This window comes from Notolepis coatsorum (genome assembly GCF_963971535.1).
Source record: "Notolepis coatsorum genome assembly, chromosome: 19".
NCBI lineage: Eukaryota > Metazoa > Chordata > Actinopteri > Aulopiformes > Paralepididae > Notolepis > Notolepis coatsorum.
This window is the reverse complement of record NC_140183.1, coordinates 60,588,155-60,609,188: the sequence shown is the minus strand read 5'-3', so window position 1 is coordinate 60,609,188 and position 21,034 is coordinate 60,588,155.

The window sequence follows — 21,034 nt, the reverse complement described above, 5'->3', positions numbered from 1 at the left end:
GGGACCATGATGTAAGCTATATGATGCCCATGTATTGTTTGCAATACAGACGCACAGTTGACACACGCTCTAGTCTCCTGTCTTGTTATTTCACACAAACATCATGCTGTTTCTACGTGCAACGAAACTCTGCGAGCAACAGGTCCAATGATCTAACATGCTTTGCATCCTCGCCATTCCTAAATACCCACGTTGCACTAAAAACATTGACTAATGTTACTGCAGCTGCTAACTCTAACTAAGTGTAGAAGGGTGGATTATCCCTGTTTGTGGGAGTAGTAGTACATAGACACTGGGTAGTAGGATACTATAGAATTGGACCTATATGTACCCCCGTCTTTGGCCCGGAACGTCGTTCTGGAGGGCTTGCAGCAGGAGTGGATGGGGCCCAGGATTTACTAACCTGGGGACTGGTACTCTGGTCTCCCTCGCCTTCCAAGGCGGTCAGCAGTAGCTCCCCACACACTCTCACTTCCCCCAGTACCTCCGACAGCCCTCCCACACCCAGTGACTGTCAGTTCAATAGTATTATTGGGCTTCCCTTTAAGCAGTACCCTTCCTTGACCACCTGTATAGACCCTTCAAATGCTATTCTGTGAATAGGGGTAAGGGTTAAATAATTATGCAGTCACAATATTTACCCAGGGGTTAGATTAGCAAATGGAAGAAACAGACACACACACAGTGCTCCCAATAAGGTCTACTTTGTATTGAAGCCTGGGCAGGTTATCAGTTACAGATAATACTTCAGATTTATTCATACATGGCACCGGGTGCTCTCACTGATAATGTAGGGGAAACTATTCCACCATAGGCACCGCGTGCTCAATACATTAATAACACCCCGCTTGTACTAGGGGGAGACCCAGGCATAAAGTAGAGAAACATTGGGAATTCAAATAACAAGAATAATAAAATACCAAAAGAAACCAAGTAAATGTGGGCCAACGTTACCAAAATAAAACCTACACTAAAGCGGCTTAAATTGTTTGGGGTACCCCTTAGACACTGGTTGTTAGCGTTCACTTGAATGGATGTTGATGTGGATACACGAGGTACCGTTCGTACTTAGCCCAAGATGGCGGACCCACTCTTATCAACTCTCGTCCAGGTGACAAGATGGCGTCGGCGATCCCGCGAGCACAGCCAGCGGGCTGGGCGAACGGCATGGGCAGTGGTTAGCTGGAGGAGCGTGCTGTGATGGCGACCTCTGCTGGTGGGAAGAGGCGTCCTCTGTAACGTCTGGGGAACGTCCACTGCTGGCTGTTGCTTGCTGCTGTCGCGCGAAATGCTAATACTGTTGCTACCCTAAACACAGCTAAACTTCGGGTCTGGATGCACCCTCCTGCTATATCGGTTGTACTACTAACACAACGTGGTGCCGCGCGCCGGTAGTCTACTGGAGTCAGACGGAGCTGTTAGCAGCATGCTAATACACCGCACACGTACTACTATAACCCGTTAACTATAGACGTTAGTCCCGTTAACTCTAGGACGTTAGTCCTTCGTTCTGTATCGCTTACTCACACACTATCGCTGGTACTTCTAGGATAACCCGTCAACTAGCAAGTACTTCTCATCACCCGTTGCTCGTTCCAACGGGGCTCTCCTCATAACTTCTGCAACGGGGCTCTTCCAGAGCACACGCCCGCTGTGACTGCGACTGTTCACGGTCAAGTCCACTGCCGAAGAGAGCTTCCTGGTCCTCTCGCCCCCAGGTAACTCCCTCTTCCTTGTTGCTTTCCTCTCTCCTCCGCTCCACCTGCCACCACTGCCACTTCGCCCCTTGCTGGCAACCGCCACTGATCCCACTCTAGGACCACTCCAGAAAGGGAAAAGGTGCTTCAATGTTATTGTTAGTGATCCATACTGAAGCCGGAGAAGAGTAGCACCTCACCTCGTTATTAGACTGGGCGAGCTATCCAAAGGAACACTGTTTATCACACGTTATACACACACAGGGAAAGTAACAGTTAGTTAGCACTTCTGAATACTTAGTAAAATATTCAGGCTGCTACATAAGCTAACCTGCTAACGCTAACTACTGCTCTCTCCTCTCTCTCTCTCTCTCTCTCTCTCTCTCTCTCTCTCTCTCTCTCTCTCTCTCTCTCTCGCTCTCTCTCTCTCTCTCTCTTCTCTTTCTCTCTCTCTCCTCTCTCTCTCTCTCTCTCTCTCTCTCTCTCTCTCTCTCTCTCTCTCTCTCTCCTCTCCCTCTCTCTCTAACCTATTTCATTCAAAAGGAATATATATTGATGGACAGTAGCTATATATATAGCTCAGCAGCTGTAACAGAATAATTTTATTATTTTTGGTTATTTACGTTTAAATTATAATGAATTAAAGAATGTTCCATATTCTGTCATCTAATAATATATTCCATTACCTTTCCTATCTATCAAAGTCAATATGTTGGTATTGTGACAACACTACAACATACAAAAGCATGGGCCAATGTCTGATTTTGGTGGTATGTGCTATTCCCCGCCGAAGGAGGGGAAAGACATGCACGGATTTCTAGACAACCTGTTTAAGGACACACTTGGCCTGCCTCATGACATGGACCTTTGTATCGAACGAGCACACCGGGCATTAGCCCCAATGCCTAGCAACCCGCAGCTGAAGCCACAGTCAATCGTGGTTAAGTTTGGGAGCTACAAAATACAAGAAAAGATAATACGCCGGACGAGGCAGAAGAAAAACGTCTCATGTGACAATACACGCTTCTATGTCGACCATGATTTCCCCACTGAAATACTGAAGAAGCGTGGATAATATGCCGAAGCCAAGAGAATAATGAAGGAGAAGAATCTCAAGTTCCAGACACCGTATCCTGCGAAGATGAGGGTCTTCTACGAAGATGGCACCCGCCTATACCAGAACGCAGCGGAGGCGACGACGGATATGGCAAGACGTGGATATCAGATCACTGTGGTGAGCCCTCCTGCCGACCCAGATCGAGAGGAAATACAGCGGCTGTCTACCTGGCAGACAGTGGGAAGACGGCGGGGTCCGGGAGGTGACATACAGGCGACAGAGAATGGAGGTCCCGCACAGCAGGGCAATGACAATCACGGGTACCGGAGAAACTCCAGGGATTCAGACGGGGACAGTCGGAGACGAACATTTAAGATAACGGTCAAGACGCACATAAATACAGATAAGTCTCAGGAGCATCGTCGTAGAATAACGAACATTACAAAGTGCAAAAAAATAATAAAAACTGTAAATAGAGTGCACTAAATGGAAAAATGATCTCTAAGCGTGGGAAAGGAAATATCCTTGATAGATAATATGGGAGGGCGAAATGGACCATAATGCAATATGGTTATGACATAGAAGTTGCAACGTATAGGATATATACAAATGTTAATTGTTGGATGAGAAACATCACCATCTTGATAAGTTCAGTTAAGTTGATCACACTGTGTGTAGCTTACACTCAGTGTGAGCCATACGTTACATTAGGGTTTACAAAATAGTAGGGGCATAGTTTTAGGCAACCTACCTTGTGTTTAATGCACTCCTCTGATAGACGAGGGGGACCAAAGTGCACGGGTGAGTATAGATAGATCTCACCTTTTGTGCAATTGTTCTATCTGGGGTCTTATCGAACGTAGCTTGGGTAAGTGTGGGGGGGGGAAATGTATTTATGTTTTTATATGTTCCTTTTTATTTCGTTATGTACTATATTGTTGTATGTATATCATCACAATCTCAGGTCCTAGATATGGAAATAAGGGGTATAACGCCCCGGGCATAGAAGCATTAGATGCTGGATTGCACAGAAGAGATACATTACAAGGGCTATGGGGCTGATAAAAAATAGTATCATGGAATATAGACGGATGTCATCATCCCATTAAAAGGAGAAAAATACTGACATTCTTGAAACAAAAAAAGACGGATATTGCACTAATCCAAGAGTCACACCTGAATGAGGAGGAATCGGCCAAACTTAAGAGGGACTGGGTGGGACAAATATTTTATAGTACATTCTCTTCTAGGAAGAGGGGGATGGCAATATTAGTGAGAAAAAATATAGACTTTAAGGTACACACTAGTTTCTCACATGATGAGGGGAGATGGGTTATATTGGATGCAGATTTGGAGGGACAGAGAACTACATTAGCTAATATCTATGCACCCAACATAATGTCCTCAGACTTTTTCCATGAAGTGTGTGAGGTGATTAGGAAAATAGGGAATATCAACGTAATCATAGGGGGGGACATCAACCTAGTTGGAGACACCTTGCTAGATAAATCATCTCAACCCAGGAACACTGACAATACAGGGAGATTGGCGATCAGTGTATTGGTAGATGAACTGGGCCTAGTGGATATTTGGAGGGTCTTGAACCCACAGGAAAGAGACTACACGTTTTACTCTCACCCACATGCCTCATACTCTAGAATAGACTATTTCCTGATCTCTAGCACACTGGTGGAACAAATAGCAGATAGTAGGATAGGGAACATTGTAATATCTGATCATGCTCCAGTTGAATTGATAATCACATCCGTAGAGGAAGGGCAGCGGTCCTTGAGATGGCGCTTCAACAACCTAATGCTGAATGACGAGGTATCATTTGCATACATTAGAACTATATTTAAGGAATTCTGGGAACTTAATGAGGGATCAATAGATGATAGTGGCATAATGTGGGACACATGTAAAGCATACATGAGAGGACGACTCATACAATACAGTGCAATACTAAAAAAGGCAGAGAAACAGAAAATGACAGCATTAGATAAAGAAATTAAAGCACTCTCGAAACAGCACAGCCAAAGACAAGACCCAGACACATGGAGGAAACTGAACAAATCCAAATATGAGTTGAACAACATATACCAAAAAAAGGCTGAGTTTGCTTTATTTAGGACTAACCAAAGATATTATGAACAAGGGGAGAGAGCGGGTAAAATACTAGCGAATCGGGTTAAACAAATGCAAAATCTAAATATTATATCCTCAATTCATAATAAAGACGACGAAATTATTACAGACAAAAAGGAAATTAACAATGTTTTCAGGTGCTTCTACCAGGATTTGTATACCCCACAGGCGGCGGTGGATCAGGTAAAAATTGATGCGTTCTTCACCAAGATTAAGTTACCATCGTTATCGAAACAACAAGTGAAGTCAATGGAGGGGGATGTCTCGATAGAGGAAATACACGCGGCAATCAGTAGCCTTAAATCAGGTAAAGCACCAGGAGACGATGGGTTTACTCCCGATTTCTACAAACAATTCAGTGATATAATTTCTCCAAGATTATTATAAGTATATCAAGACTCGCTATTAAAAGGGAGCTTGCCCACTAGCTTGAGGTCGGCCACTATTACGTTACTACAAAAAAAGGGCAAAGACCCTCAATATTGTGGGAACTATAGGCCTATTTCCCTGAGTAATTTAGAAGAAAAAGTATAAGCAAAAATACTAGCAAATAGAATAGAGGCTGTACTACCAAGTTTGGTACACTCAGACCAAGTGGGTTTCGTGAAAGGGAGAAATTCAGCTGATAATATTCGCAGACTCCTACACATAATGTGGAAGGTTAGGAATGATGTAGAGCCTACAGTGGCCTTATCATTAGACGCCGAAAAGGCCTTTGATAAAGTGGAGATTGCGTTTTTGTTTCACACGCTAGAACGTTTCGGATTCGGACCATCGTTTGTTGGATGGGTAAAACTGTTGTACACAAATCCGATGGCCTCAGTCCTGACTAACGGGATCATATCCTTGTCCTTCAACCTAGGATGGGGGACGAGACAGGGCTCTCCGCTTTCTCCCCAAATGTTCGCGCTTTTCCTCAAACCACTTGCCATCACACTAAGAACAAGTCAAGACATCAAAGGTGTAATCGTGGGACAGGTGGAACATAAACTATTTGTATATGCAGATGATATTTTATTGGTATCCAGCAATCCCCAAACAGCAGCTGGGGTCATTGGAACAGTTATCGAGTCCTTCTCAGAAATATCTGGATACACAATCAACTGGAGCAAATCAGAAGCAATGCCTCTCTCTAAATGCTGCCCCTCTGATATCAGGAGGGGATGGCAGTTCAGGTGGATGCTGTCAGGGTTGATATATTTAGGAATAAAGCTGATCCCAGGTCTGAAAGAGATAGTACAAGCTAATATTGCCCTATAATCGAACACGTTAGTGCTTTAACCCAGAATTGGGCCAAGATGAATATGTCCCTTCTTGGTAAGATAAACTTACCAAGCTAATGAGGATAGGCTCAGAACTGAACCTTCTCCTAAGCTCAATGAACGCTGCCTCAGCCTTGGGAGTCCACTGGAAATGGGAAGGTGCTGTCTTCCTGGTGAGTGCAGTGATAGGTGCTACCACTGAACTGAAATTACGAATAAAACAACGGTAGAAGTTTGCAAATCCTAGGAATCGTTGCACCTGCTTGACCGAGACGGGTGTAGGCCAGTCTGTCACTGCTGACACCTTCTTGGGGTCCATTTGAATCCTCCCCTCATATACAATGAATCCCAGAAAGGACACAGAGCGGACATGGAAGGCACACTTCTCAGCCTTCACAAACAGCCGTGCATCCAAAAGGCACCTCAAGACCTGCCTGACATGTTTGACATGGTCAGAAATGGACTTGGAGAATATCAGAATGTAAAGTAGACGAGCACGTTATTGATTAACGCCTGAAAAACTGAAGGGGCATTAGTAAGACCAAATGGCATCACCAGGTATTTGTAGTGACCATTATGAGTGTTGAACGCGGTCTTCCACTCATCCCCTTGGCGTATGCGCACCAGATTGTAGGCATTGCGGAGATCAAGTTTGGTAAAAATGGATGCCCCCTGGAGGCGTTTGAACGCCGAGTTCATCAGGGGAAGGGGATACCGTTTTTTTACTGTAATGCTGTTCAGACCTCTGTAGTCGATGCAGGGTCTCAGTCCTCCTTTTTCCCACAAAAAAGAATCCAGCACCCGCAGGTGAAGTGGAAGGCCTAATAAAACCGGTAGCCGCAGCCTCCTTGATGTAGGTGTTCATAGCTGCGCTTTCGGGGACAGACAATGAGTACAAGGAACCACAAGGGGGAATAGAGCCCGGCTACAATTCGATGGCGCAATGATAAGGTCGGTGCGGTGGCAGGATGGTGACCCTTTGTTTGCTAAACACCTCACTGAGGTCAGCATAGACAGTGGGAACTCCCTCTGGTAACGGGTGTGACTCCACGCTCATGATGTTGGTGCTCTCCATGAGGGGGTCAGCTGTACAAGTAAGCGAGGAGAAGTCCTCACACAGGGCCTCTAAATTGTCTAAACTGCCCTCTGCCAGAACCTCCTCACCGAGGGAGTCCCAATCAAACTGTGGATCCCATTCCAAACTCCCATCCTGATCGACAGATGACTGGGAGTGCAATGGTTGAGAGAGTGGGCTCTGGAAACCAAGACCGCCCACTGCTTCAACAGGATCACAACCGCTCTCACTAAACTGATCATAACTCGTGGGTGACGGAGGAATTTGGAAAGAACGGTGACGGCATTGTGAGCCCCACTGCATGACAGTGTCCCTCTCCTCACCCCAATTTATCTGTGGCTTGTGTTTACTAAGCCAATAATGACCCAGCACAATGGGATACGTGGGGGAATCCACCAAAAATAATCGAATGCGCTCAGAATGGTTCCCATAAGCAACCTGCATAGATAAATAATTGGTTCTTTTGGTGACACTGCCTGTACCCAATGGCCGTCCATCAAGCGCTGTGACACTACAGGGCTTATGGTATCTTAGAGTCCTCAGCCCATCTGGAATCGATGAAACTGTCCACTGCCCCTGAGTCTAAAAAGGCGTCAACCTTAACAGACTGCCTATTCCAGCCTAAAACCACAGGCAAAAAGGTTCGAAAGGGAGTGATGTGATGTCTCACTAGTGTCTCTCGGCCCACTAGCGAGACTGACCGTTTCCCTTCAGTTTCGGACACTCCACCCTCGTGTGACCTTTTCTCCTGCAGTACCGGCACCAATCCACATGAGAACCAGTCTGCCTGGAGTCACGCACAGAAGTGCTGTCCACCTGCATATGTTCAGACGAGCTGGCCACTGAAGGTTGTGGAGGAAAGGACGAAACTTCCTCCAGTGGGACACGAAAACGTTGGCCCCGCCTCTCACACTCACGGTCTCTGATCCGGTTATCACCGCATATGGCGGTAATGACCAGTGTGTCAAAATTGTCTGGAGATCCCACAACCGCCAAAGCATCTTTAACCTGATTAGATAACGCGTTGGTGAACAAAGTGATGAGTGGTCCCTCAGGCCAGCCTGTAGCCCCAGCCAGTGTCCTGAAAGCAATGGAAAACTCAGCTACACTACTGGCGCCCTGGCGCATGCGCGTCAGTTTCATGGCGACCTCTTTATCGTAGAGTTCATGATCAAAAACGATCTCCATCTCATTCATGAGTCCCTGTGAGTCGTTTAAAACGAGAGCCTGAGCCTGTATGAGTGGAACAGCCCAATCGAGGGCAGGTCCCTCCAACAGGGATAGAATTAGGGCAACACAGGAATCCTCAGACTGAAAACGAGAAGGCTGGGCTCTGTACACTATTTGGCATTGTGCCAGAAAACCACGGCATTTACCTGACTCCCCGCTAAAGCGTGAGGGGAGCTGAACTTTAGCCTCACGAGGAAATGGCTGGGGTACTGTGTGTTGTACTTGACGGACGTTAGGAGATATTTGGGAAGATACTTGTGCACGGGCTATACTGTCAGCCAGATTACGTGTAGCCGGTTCTAGGCCTACTCCTCTATGTCGGTCGTGTATGTGAAGTGAAGACAGGCCGTGATCCATTTCAGCATTTATTTCTGTCAAGCAAACAGACAAATAGAATTACATCTTGTCCACTAGATGGCACCAACAGCTCACAGGCTCTTCACTCATCCAGTTCAGACTGCCATTTTGAATTGGACATTGAAATAACACATTATAATGAAACAATACAATAAAATAATACAAAACAAACAATAGGATTCATACTCATACCTGTCAAGCAAACAGACAAATAGAATTACATCTTGTCCACTAGATGGCACCAACAGCTCACAGGCTGCAGTGGGGAAATATCAGTCACAACTATCCGCGCGGCATGTACACCTCTCCCCCTCCATACTACTAGCCCAATCAACATGTGGTCATACAAAGGTTCGTCAACACGGTTACATTTCTTTACAGCAGTGCACAACTGCTCATCATTAACGTAGATATTATTATACACACCCGGTTCATTGCCCGGAAACTTATTTACAATATTTAGACCATCATATGTTCTTTTAGACCAGAAATATATTTACAGATACTGAGCGACCATCTTACCTCTTCACTCATCCAGTTCAGACTGACGTGAAGAGGGACGCACAAGAGGAAATACGTCACTTCGGGAGGAAGTGACGACGCAACGATTTCAAAATAAACTACTTTGAGAACATAAATAATAAAAATTTTATTAAAGGGGAACTATTTTACTATTTCTTTCACGATTTGGGCACTTTTACACAATTCCTGTGAGTCTATGGAACACCTCTGTAATATATATATTTTTTTTATTCATTGTTTTGTATTTCTAATCAAGTCCTCAAAAACAGCATTTTTCTACCTCAAGATCTCGAGCCGTTTTGAGCCTGGGCTCCTAAACCACTGCGCCACGGCCCCGCCGCCTGAACATTAACATGCAGCGATGTCTTTCTGACATCACATATCGCCTACATTTTCAAATGACTCAGTTCAGTGAGGGTGAATATTGTGAGAGGAGAATTGGAAGAATGCGCCAATATGAGCATTTTGAGACATAGATCATATTAATATAAGTTCACATAGCTAGGAAACAATGCTAAACACTCAAAAAGGCCATTTATAAGATAGTTCCCCTTTAAAATAAAACGTGAGGGATTATTTGTGGAATACATAACAGTATATTATATATACCTGCTACATTCGCATGGAACCTTCCATCTTGCACAACCCTTCAAACATCTTCCCACGCTGTATCACCATGAGGGCTTGTTGCTCTTGTAATTGTTTGATAGCTTCCATATGTGAAAGTAATCCCTGATGCTGTGCAGCAAGTGCACGTTCAAGACCAGTATTATCCGCTGACCCATTCATGGCTTTTTCATTCTGTGAGGGCTGTGGGTGTGTTGTGTGTGTGTCATGAGCAGATAATAGGGAATCTTAAAGTTATACGTCAAACGAATAACCACAAAACTGCTTACGCAGACGTTTTAGGAGAAGGGGGAAAATAAACAACACAAAACAACCTTTACAGGTGAAAGCCTCAAAGTGAGTATTTAAGAAAATAAGTAAAGTCCAAAAAAACAGGACGACAATCATTAAAGGGGTATTGTAGAAAGAATAAATAAGCCACAAAGGCAACTCCTAAAATCAGAGTTTATATTGAAAACATAAAACAATAAACCTCCACCAAGGGAGTTTATGTGCAATGGACAGTTCCAAAAGAACAAAAGAAAACACTACCATAAAGGACTCAGCCTCTATAAAGTAAAGTGTAAACTAAGCCAGTAGCCGAAAACAGGATGGCTACAAAAGAAGGCTAAATGCTGAATAGGGCAGCACTACAGTTAAATATAATGAGCCTGACCAAACGTATAGCCAGCACAAGGAAAATGAAAAAGCAGTTGACACTGCAAACTTAAATAGACTCCACATTTACAGCTGTACTGCATCAGGTGCAATCAAGCCCACACACCTGCCGACCCATGAGGCAATTAACCACAGGGAACAGGGATTGCCAGCAATCCCTCACAGAGAGGTGAAATAAAGCAAAAATAGACAGCTGTCCCTCACAGAAAGGTGAAATAAGGCAAAAACCATGACAACGGCTCAATACACACAATTGTTAAGGGGATGCAGACCAGAGAAAGACTTTCGTCTTGTTTACATCAGGGTCCCCCATTTTCAATTCATAATGAATTGTAAGTAAGGGTGCAACTTGCTCCCTGCAATCCATTCTTTGTGGATCTAGCCCCATGTGTTTTAATGGGAAATCCTTAAAAAGAAGACAAGAAGGCAGAACTAAATTTGAAAGTTTAATTGCATTGACAAGTTGACAAATACATAACTTAATGCATCTTAACATGAACATAAACAGGAAACACATCTTTAGGCCATCCTATATAACAAAATAAGAACACAATAAATCAGCCTAACAATAATAGCCTACACAACATGAATGAATGGATGAATGAATGAATGAATGAATGAATGAATGAATGAATGAATGAATGAATGAATGAATGAATGAATGAATGAATGAATGAATGAATGAATGAATGGATGAATGAATGAATGAATGAATGAATGAATGAATGAATGAATGAATGAATGAATGAATGAATGAAAACTTTATTTAACAGATTGCAGAATGGGTACAATATACAGTACGGCTCAATACACACAATTGTTAAGGGGATGCAGACCAGAGAAAGACGTTTGTCTTGTTTACATCAGGGTCCCCCATTTTCAATTCATAGTTGTAACATGTGACAACCAACCCCAAATAAAATGTGATGACCAACCCCAACTGGAATGTATTGATAGCATCAAGGCTAACAGCCATCTAACAGCTAGTTAGCTAGCTAACAACAATCTAAACTATAGCTATCCCTTCACACTTTTTAAGGGTAATAATTGTTTCATTATAAACCAATTGTGTGCCTAGAAGAAAAATACTGAGGAGCGGAATATTTACAAATGGACATGAAAAACACAAAAAGTCCTCTCACCTCAAATTCAGCTGTTTCACTCCAAATATGACAATGTAGGTGAACTCTGACCCCATTCTGGACATTTAAATACCAAAGTATGGGAGACAGGATCCTCTGGTGGTGAAATATAATGAATGTGACAATCTACCCGTGTGACAACGTCCCCCGTTCTCCCCTACATTTTACTGTATATTTCTGTATATTTTTGGCTATATATTTAATATTTTAGAATGTATATACATACCAGAATGTATAACCCGGACCGTACTTTATTCTCTATTCTCTATTCTTGTTTTTATTCTTATTCGTGATTTTTGTTTTTGAATACCAAAATGTTTACTGTTTACTGTGAGCAATCTGTAGTGCAGAATTTCCCTCGGGATAAATAAAGGATTTCTATTCTACAGTATCTATCTATTCTATTCTATACTGAAGACCTCCTGGCCTCCTGGCTGAGGATGTGTTGTCTTCCGTCCCCCGAAGATAGAATGTCCTTTTGTCCAACCAATACAAAGTCAATGGGGGTCGGGCTCTTTCCTGACTGTACAATTTGACTGAAGGCAATCTACTGTGTGCACACTAGATAATGAAAACATCCATTCCATTCTGATTACACCTACTACTGCTTTCACTGTGCACCTGCCCTAACCTGTAATCATAGTAATCATAATAATCATAACCTCATACTACCTCATACTTTAGAAGCCTACCTCATACTGTACTATATTATATCCACATATGTCTGTCCACACCGGTATATAATACTTGTTTCATACTGTATCTGTAGATACTATATCTATATCTGTACATATCCCTTACCTACTCTTAATAGTTACGCTGCTGGCCTGTATGAGTTACTACCATAGTGTCTTTATACCTGTATCACTGTACATATTAATACTACAACTCTGTAACGTGATTTAATTTGGCACGCTTGATTCAAGATACATTAAGAGGAGAAGAAAAGGCTGGAAACAGTGGTTACGGAGCAATGGTCCAAAAGTGGTAGTTTGGTTTATTGGCAAAAATCAGCAAGGCAGTTTCCACAGCATACACAGGATATCAAAATATCTCTGACACACCGCTCTGTCCTGTCGTGTGTGTCTTACTGTTCAATATGAGTGGTTTATATGTGCCCAAACCGAATCTAATACTGTGATGTGATTCGCTATCACGGTTAGGTCTCTGTCTGAGTGGGGTTCTAATGGGTGAAAGTGTGTGAGTCCTAATCTCTGTCACATGAACTAGTGTGTGTCTCTCGTTAATCAGGTTTACACCAAAACTGGTCCCTGGGGGGTCATGTGAGACAGAGTGTCTGTGTGGTGTGTGTGTGTGTGTGTGTGTGTGTGTGTGTGTGTGTGTGTGTGTGTGTGTGTGTGTGTGTGTGTGTGTGTGTGTGTGTGTGTGTGTGTGTGTGTGTGTGTGTGTGTGTGTGTGTGTGTGTGTGTGTGTGTGTGTGTGTGTGTGTGTGTGTGTGTGTGTGTGTGTGTGTGTCAGTTGGTAAGAAAAGGTCAATCCAAACTGTGGTCTGCTCTCAACTAGCCATTATGAATAATGCTATAATAATGTTGAATAACCATTCATAATCAATCAAAAATACACTACAGTATCAAATCTATTGGCCATATGAATTTAAATTGTTACTTCATCTGTATACATCTGATTAGCACTATTACTCAGTAGTACTAATTTACTCATTTTATACCCAGTTTAATCACCTGTACATTGTATATCACTATTACATTTTACTGCTACATTTGCACTCTGGTTGTATGCCAAATGTATTTCCGTTGCACTGTACTTGTGCTGTATAATGACAATACATGTGAATCCAATCCAATCTAATCGAATTTATCAGGATCACTGATTGGGCCTGTAACAGAAATAAAAATACATAAATAAAGAAATTAAGAAAAACAACTGGTAGATATCCCTGGCTAGATTTTACATTCATAATAATGTTGTTATTTTCATTGTCCTCACAGGTTATGCTGCCCTTCTCTGTGAATCTTTATATAAATACAGATAAGAGGGAACAGAGATCCTGGCGCTTTCTGGCTGCAGCGTTTTGTCTGAGTGCCTCCATCCAAAAGGCAAAGAGCCACTTCCATTTATGGACCATTTCAGAAAGTGTTTGTGTGTGCGTGTGCGTGTGCGTGTGTAACCGGTGTGATCTCGCTCTGCGTTGTATGTAGATTCGACCCCTGTTAAGGGATCGCCCTGAGTGGGAGTTGAACCCCGGACTCCGGCGCGGCGGGCGACATCGCAGACCACTATACCAAGAGGTGAATTCACTTCTTGGTAATGTGTCTGGATGCCTCTGGGGAGTGAGTTTACTTGCAGTACTGCTAACGTCCACAGTCACTTCACAACACTTTGAAGTCCATCGTGACTGTGGATAGACTCGCGGTACCTCCGTTACACTCACCCCCCTAAACTCACTCCACCCAGGGCATCCAGGTCTATCGGCACCACGTGTAACTTGTGTGATCTCGCTCTGCGTTGTGTGTAGATTCGACCCCCCTTGTGTGGTGTTAGGGTCCGAACTGACTCGTTTCAAGAATGTAAAATGCAATAATTGCCATCTCGTTTCTTTTTCCGGAACAAGGCTTAGAGTATGTGCTCATGGCGGCTATTTAAACACAAAAACACTTGTGTTTACCATTTTAGCAAATTCTGAATCTCTTCTAGAAAATAATTTACATCTGTGGTGTTGGGGTCCAAAACGGACCCGGTATAGATAAATGGCTGTAGACATCAGTTGGCTTCATAGAAATGCTACAGCTAGCTCTGTGGATCACATGTGGCTCAATCAAGGTTCATATTTGACTAGACACTTCACCCCCCCCCCTAACCCTAACCCTAACCCTAACCCTAACCCCCCCTTCATTGGAACAATAGCAGGAGTGAGAGGGAGGTGGAGAGGGAGAGGAGGAAGAGAGCGATAGGGAGGTGGAGAGGGAACGGGAACAGAGCGATAGGGAGAGGGAGAGGAGGAACAGAGTGATAGGGAGGTGGAAAGGGAACAGAGCGATAAAGAGGTGGAGAGGGAGAGGAACAGAGCGATAGGGAGGTGGAGAGGGCGAGGAGGAACAGAGCGATAGAGAGGTGGAGAGGTAGAGGAGGAACAGTGTGATAGGGAGGTGGAGAGGAGGAAGAGAGTGATATGAAGGTGGAGAGGGAGAGGAGGAACAGAGTGATAGGGAGGTGGAGAGGTAGAGGAGGAACAGAGTTATATGGAGGTGGAGAGGGAGAGGAGGAACAGTGTGATAGGGAGGTGGAGAGGAGGAAGAGAGTGCTATGGAGGTGGAGAGCGAGAGGAGGAACAGAGTGATAGGGAGGTGGAGAGGAGGAAGAGAGTGATATGGAGGTGGAGAGGGAGAGGAGGAACAGAGTGATTTGGAGGTGGAGAGGGCGAGGAGGAACAGAGTGATAGAGAGGTGGAGAGGGAGAGGAACAGAGTGATAGAGAGGTGGAGGGGGAGAGGAGGAAGAGAGTGGTAGGGAGGTGGATAGGGAGAGGAGGGACAGAGAGGTGGAGAGGTAGAGGAGGAAGAGAGCGATAGGGAGGTGGAGAGGGAGGAGGAAGAGAGTGATAGGGAGGTGGAGAGGAGGAAGAGAGTGATAGGGAGATGGAGAGGAGGAAGAGAGCGATAGGGAGATGGAGAGGAGGAAGAGAGTGATAGAGGGAGATGGAGAAGAGGAAGAGAGTGATAGGGAGGTGGAGAGGAGGAAGAGTGATAAGGAGGTGGAGAGGGAGAGGAGGAAGAGAGCGATAGGGAGGTGGAGAGTGAGCGGAGGAAGAGAGCGATAGGGAGGAAGAGAGTGATAGGGAGGTGGAGAGGAGGAAGAGAGTGATAGGGAGGTGGAGAGGAGGAACAGTGTGATAGGGAGGTGGAGAGGAGGAACAGTGTGATGAGGAGGAGAGCAATAGGGAGGTGGAGAGGGAGAGGAACAGAGTGATAGGGAGGTGGAGAGGGAGAGGAGGAACAAAGTGATAGGGAGGTGGAGAGGGAGAGGAGGAACAGAGTGATATGGAGGTGGAGAGGGAGAGAAGGAACAGAGTGATAGGCAGGTGGAGAGGGAGAGAAGGAACAGAGTGATAGGGAGGTGGAGAGGGAGAGGAGGAACAGAGTGTTAGGGAGGTGGAGAGGGAGAGGAGGAACAGAGTGATAGGGAGGTGGAGAGGGAGAGGAGGAACAGAGTGATAGGGAGGTGGAGAGGGAGAGGGGGAAGAGAGCGATATAGAGGTGGAGAGGGAGAGGAATAGAGCAATAGGGAGGTGGAGAGGGAAAGGAGGAAGATAGTGATAGGGGGAAAAGAGCGATAGAGAGGTGGAGAGGGAGAGGAACAGAGTGATAGGGAGGTGGAGAGGGAGAACACAGTGATAGGGAGGTGGAGTTGTTTTGTTCCTTGATTTATTTCCATAATTGTTACGTTCTGGACACCGACCTCGGTCGGTGACCACCCACATTCCTGGCATATGTCACTGGGCTTGTCACCTGTCATTTCCCTGTCAATTAGTGCTGTCACTTAGGGGTGGTTCCTGATTGGCTGTCACGGGGGTGTGTGTGGAATGTTGGTATTTGGTCTCTATTTAACATACCTCTCTTCTGCTTGTCCATTGTCAGGTCTTCACTAATTGCGTTCGGGGATAACGCGGACGGTTCAACTGTGGACCTCCAATAAGCTCCCATTTACCTTATCTTACACTTGTGCTTTTAGCACTTGTTCTCTCTTAGAATTTACTCTGTGTTCTTACTATTAAAGTCGAACCTGTTCAAGAGTAAACACTCTCTGTCTCTGTGATTGCCTTCAACCATTGGAATTCACCTACCTGCATTCTGACAGAAGACCTGACCATCAGAATTCCATGGAGGCCATCATGGAGATGCTCCGGACGCAGGGAGCAGCCCAGACACGGATGGAGGAACATCAGCAGCTGGTCAGCGCCGAGTTAATCCGACTCAATGGGGTCGTCGGATCATCCCAAGCGGTGGCGCAGTCGGCGTTGGCCACAGCTCGACAAGCCCAAGTAGGAGTGGCTGGTGTGCAGTCGGCGGCGGGGGAAGCAGCGCTCCACGCAGACGAAAGTCGGGGGGGGTTCGGGGTCCAGGAGCGGTCCCGCGAACCACATCTGCAGGCGCCCGCTCGCTATGACGGATCACCGGATGGTTGTCGGGAATTCATCACCCAGTGTCTACTCGTTTTCCGGCTGCAACCACGATCATTTCCATCGGAGACAGCGCAGGTAGCGTATATTATCACACTGCTCACCGGCGAAGCTCTCTCCTGGGCTACGGCGGAATTAGAGGCAGGGGCGATAATCTGCGACAGTCTGGACGCCTTTACCCGGGAATTGAGAAGAGTATTCGATACTTCCCGGGTACTCTCGATCTTCGAGGCTGGTGGTCGTCTTCTCGACTGCCGGCAGGGCCTCCGCACAGTCGCAGCTTATGCTATCAAATTTCGGATCTTAGCTCGGGAGACAGCTTGGGCGGAGAACGTCTGCGTGGTTCTGTTCGTCAGGGGACTCTCAGCGCGGATGCGAGATGCTCTCTCCGCGCGTGAGATCCCCGAGCAGCTGGAAGTGCTGATCAACACCACCATCAAGATGGATAATCGGCACCGGGAGAGGGAGAAGGAGCATGTCAACAACACCCAGCCCCAGGTATGTTTTCCTTCTTCTCCTGGTGTTGATAATTCCATGCATTACACGAGTGGGCCACTGGGTGATGAATCCATGCAGCTTGGAGCGCTGTCGCTCTCGGACGACGAGAGGCAGCGCTTCATCAAAGAGCGACGCTGCTTCCGGTGCGGCCGCACCGGTCACCGCTTCGGCAGCTGTCGGGTCCAGGCTGTATCGGCTCGGCGCCAATCGGGGATGGAAGGTGCGCCGTCGGGCCTCGAGAGGGCGCCAGCAGGTGGGCTCATTCCTGCCAAAACCACGGATTCTCGCACATTTTTTGAGGTGGCGATCAACTGTGGGGGTGACATTAGGGGAACTAAGGCTCTCATTGACTCAGGGGCGGCGGGCAATTTTATTCACGTGGGATTGGTGAAGGAGTGGGGAACCCCGGTGGAGGACTTAGGGGTTCCCTTACCAGTCTATGCCCTGGACGGTCGGCCCCTGGGCAGTGGGAGCGTCACCCAGCGCACAGTTCCCTTACACATCCGGGTGGAGGGTGGGGAGTGGGAATGGGTTACTTTTTTTGTCATCTTTTCCCCCTATTCTGTCATGGTGTTGGGTCATCCCTGGTTGTCGTCATGTGTTCGTGTCATTAATTGGAGCACGGGCGAACTCTCAACGGCGGCCGACGTCAAGTCGATCGTCAGCGGGAGTTTGCCCAAACCCTTGTCTCCCCCCCCCTCTTCTCTTTTGTCTCCTCCCTCTTTCTCCAGGATGGTGGGGAGCGTGGCAGATTCTGATCTACCCTCTAATCCCGATTTAATAGGGGTGCCTGAGATCTATTGGGACCTGGCGGACGTTTTTAGCAAGACGCGTGCTAAAGCACTTCCGCCTCATAGATCATACGACTGTCCCATTAATCTTCTACCCGGTACCTCCCCGCCTCGCGGGCGAATGTTCTCTCTCTCACGCCCCGAAACCTTGGCCATGAACACCTACATAGAGGAGGCATTGCTTGCGGGGCACATACGCCCTTCCACTTCCCCTGCCGGCGCTGGCTTCTTTTTTGTTGATAAAAAGGATGGGGATCAGCGCCCATGCATTGATTATAGGGGATTGAATGACGTTTCCATCAAGAACTGATATCCTTTACCCCTCATGGACACGGCCTTTGAGTGCTTACAGGGGGCACAGGTCTTTTCTAAACTTGACTTACGTAATGCATACAACCTGGTCAGGATTAGAGAGGGAGACGAGTGGAAGACTGCATTTAACACACCCAATGGGCACTATGAGTATTTGGTCATGCCCTTTGGTTTGGCTAATGCTCCGGCAGTCTTCCAAGCCCTGGTTAACGACGTGCTGCGAGACTTGATTGGGGTGTCGGTGTTTGTCTACTTAGATGATATCCTGATTTTTTCTCGCGATATGGTGCAACACCAAATGCACGTTCGGGAGGTGCTAGACCGTCTCCTCAAGCATCAACTATTCGTTAAGGCTGAGAAGTGTGTGTTTCACACGGACACCGTGTCCTTCCTGGGCTTTGTGTTGACGAAGGGCGATCTGCGCATGGATCCAGCCAAGGTGAGTGCAGTTTTGGACTGGCCACGGCCTTCGTCGCTCAAGGGGTTACAACGTTTTTTGGGCTTTGCAAATTTTTACAGGCGCTTTATTCGCAATTTTAGCGCCTTAGCCAATCCCTTAACAGCTCTCACTAAGGCCTCTCTCCCTGGCTTTGAATGGTCGCCTAGGGCTGAGTCGGCCTTCTGCGATCTTAAACGTCGTTTTACATCCGCTCCTGTATTGATCCGCCATGACGCGGAGGTTCCGTTCATTGTGGAGGTGGATGCCTCTGACGTCGCGGTGGGGGGGGTGCTCTCTCAGAGATGCTTAAAGGATGGGAAAGTGCACCTGTGTGCTTTTTTTTCTCGTCGTCTGTCACCAGCCGAGCGTAATTACGACGTGGGTAATCGGGAGTTATTGGCGATCAAATTGGCACTGGAGGAGTGGAGACATTGGTTGGAGGGGGCGGCACATCCTTTCATTATTTGGACTGACCATAAGAACTTGGCTTACATCCAAGGGGCTAAACGCCTTAACGCTCGCCAGGCCAGGTGGACGTTGTTCTTCACACGATTTCGATATACCATCTCCTATAGACCCGGCTCCAAGAATATCAAACCTGACACGTTGTCGCGCCAGTTTGATCTTCCTGGGCGGGAGGAGCAGCCCCATCCCATTATTCCACCGGCCTTGATTTTGGCACCCGTGTCTTGGGGCATAGAGAAGGTGGTAAGGTCGGCGCTAACGCGGGAGCCCGATCCTGGTGGGGGTCCTCCGGGACGGTCGTATGTTCCCAAGGTGGCGCGCTCACGCTTGCTACAGTGGGCACATGCGTCATCCCTCACCAGCCACCCAGGGGCAACCAGGACCCTGGAATTTATCCGTAGGAGGTTCTGGTGGCCGACAGTGGAGGGGGATACGAGTTCCTTTGTGGCGGCCTGTCCGGTGTGCGCACGTAGTAAGACCTCTCGACGGGCACCGGCGGGTCTCCTCCGACCACTTCCTATTCCTAAACGACCCTGGTCACACATATCTCTGGACTTTATTTCTGGTCTTCCCCTTTCGGACGGATTCACCACCATTTTGGTGGTGGTGGATCGGTTCTCTAAGGCGGCTCACTTTGTCCCTCTCCCCAAGCTTCCTTCGGCCCGGGAGACTGCTGATTTAATTATACAGCATGTCTTTCGGGTCCACGGGCTGCCAGTAGATATCGTGTCGGACCGGGGTCCTCAGTTCGCCTCCAGGTTCTGGAAGGCGTTTGCCGCCGGCCTCGGCGCCTCTGTCAGTCTGTCGTCTGGGTTCCATCCACAGTCGAACGGGCAGACGGAGAGGGTCAACCAGGATTTGGAGGGGGTCTTGAGGTGTTACGTTGCCGGTAGTCCGGCAACGTGGAGTAGGAGGTTGGCTTGGGCTGAGTACGCGCATAATACCCTTCTCTCCTCTTCTACCGGTATGTCTCCCTTTCAGTGCCAGTATGGTTTTCAACCTCCTCTGTTTCCCGAGCAGGAGCAGGAGGCGGAGGTGCCCTCGGCCCAGGCACATGTGGCTCGCTGTCGCAGGACGTGGAAACAGGTTCGGAAGGCGCTACAGAAGGTTTCGGTTAGTACCCAACGGCAGGCTAACCGTAAGCGTCGTCCGGCTCCAGTTTACCGTCCAGGGCAGCGGGTTTGGCTTTCCACCCGGGATCTCCCTCTCCGGGTGGAATCCAAGAAGCTGGCTCCTCGCTTTATAGGACCATTTAAAGTGATTCATCGGGTTAATCCAGTGGCTTACAAGCTACGACTTCCGAGCTCTATGAGGGTTCATCCGACGTTTCATGTGTCCCTGTTGAAGCCATTCCTCTCATCGCCCTTGGCCCCGCCACTGCCTGTGGTTCCTCCGCCCCGGTTTATTGGCGGTCAACCCATTTACACGGTGCGGAGGATACTGGGTTGTAGGCGGAGGGGTAGGGGGTTTCAGTTCTTGGTGGATTGGGAGGGGTACGGGATAGAGGAGCGTTCTTGGGTGCCTCAAAGGGATATTTTAGATCCCAGCCTGATCGTTGATTTCCGGCGGCTGAATCCCGAGGCTCCTAGGTGAACGTCTGGTGC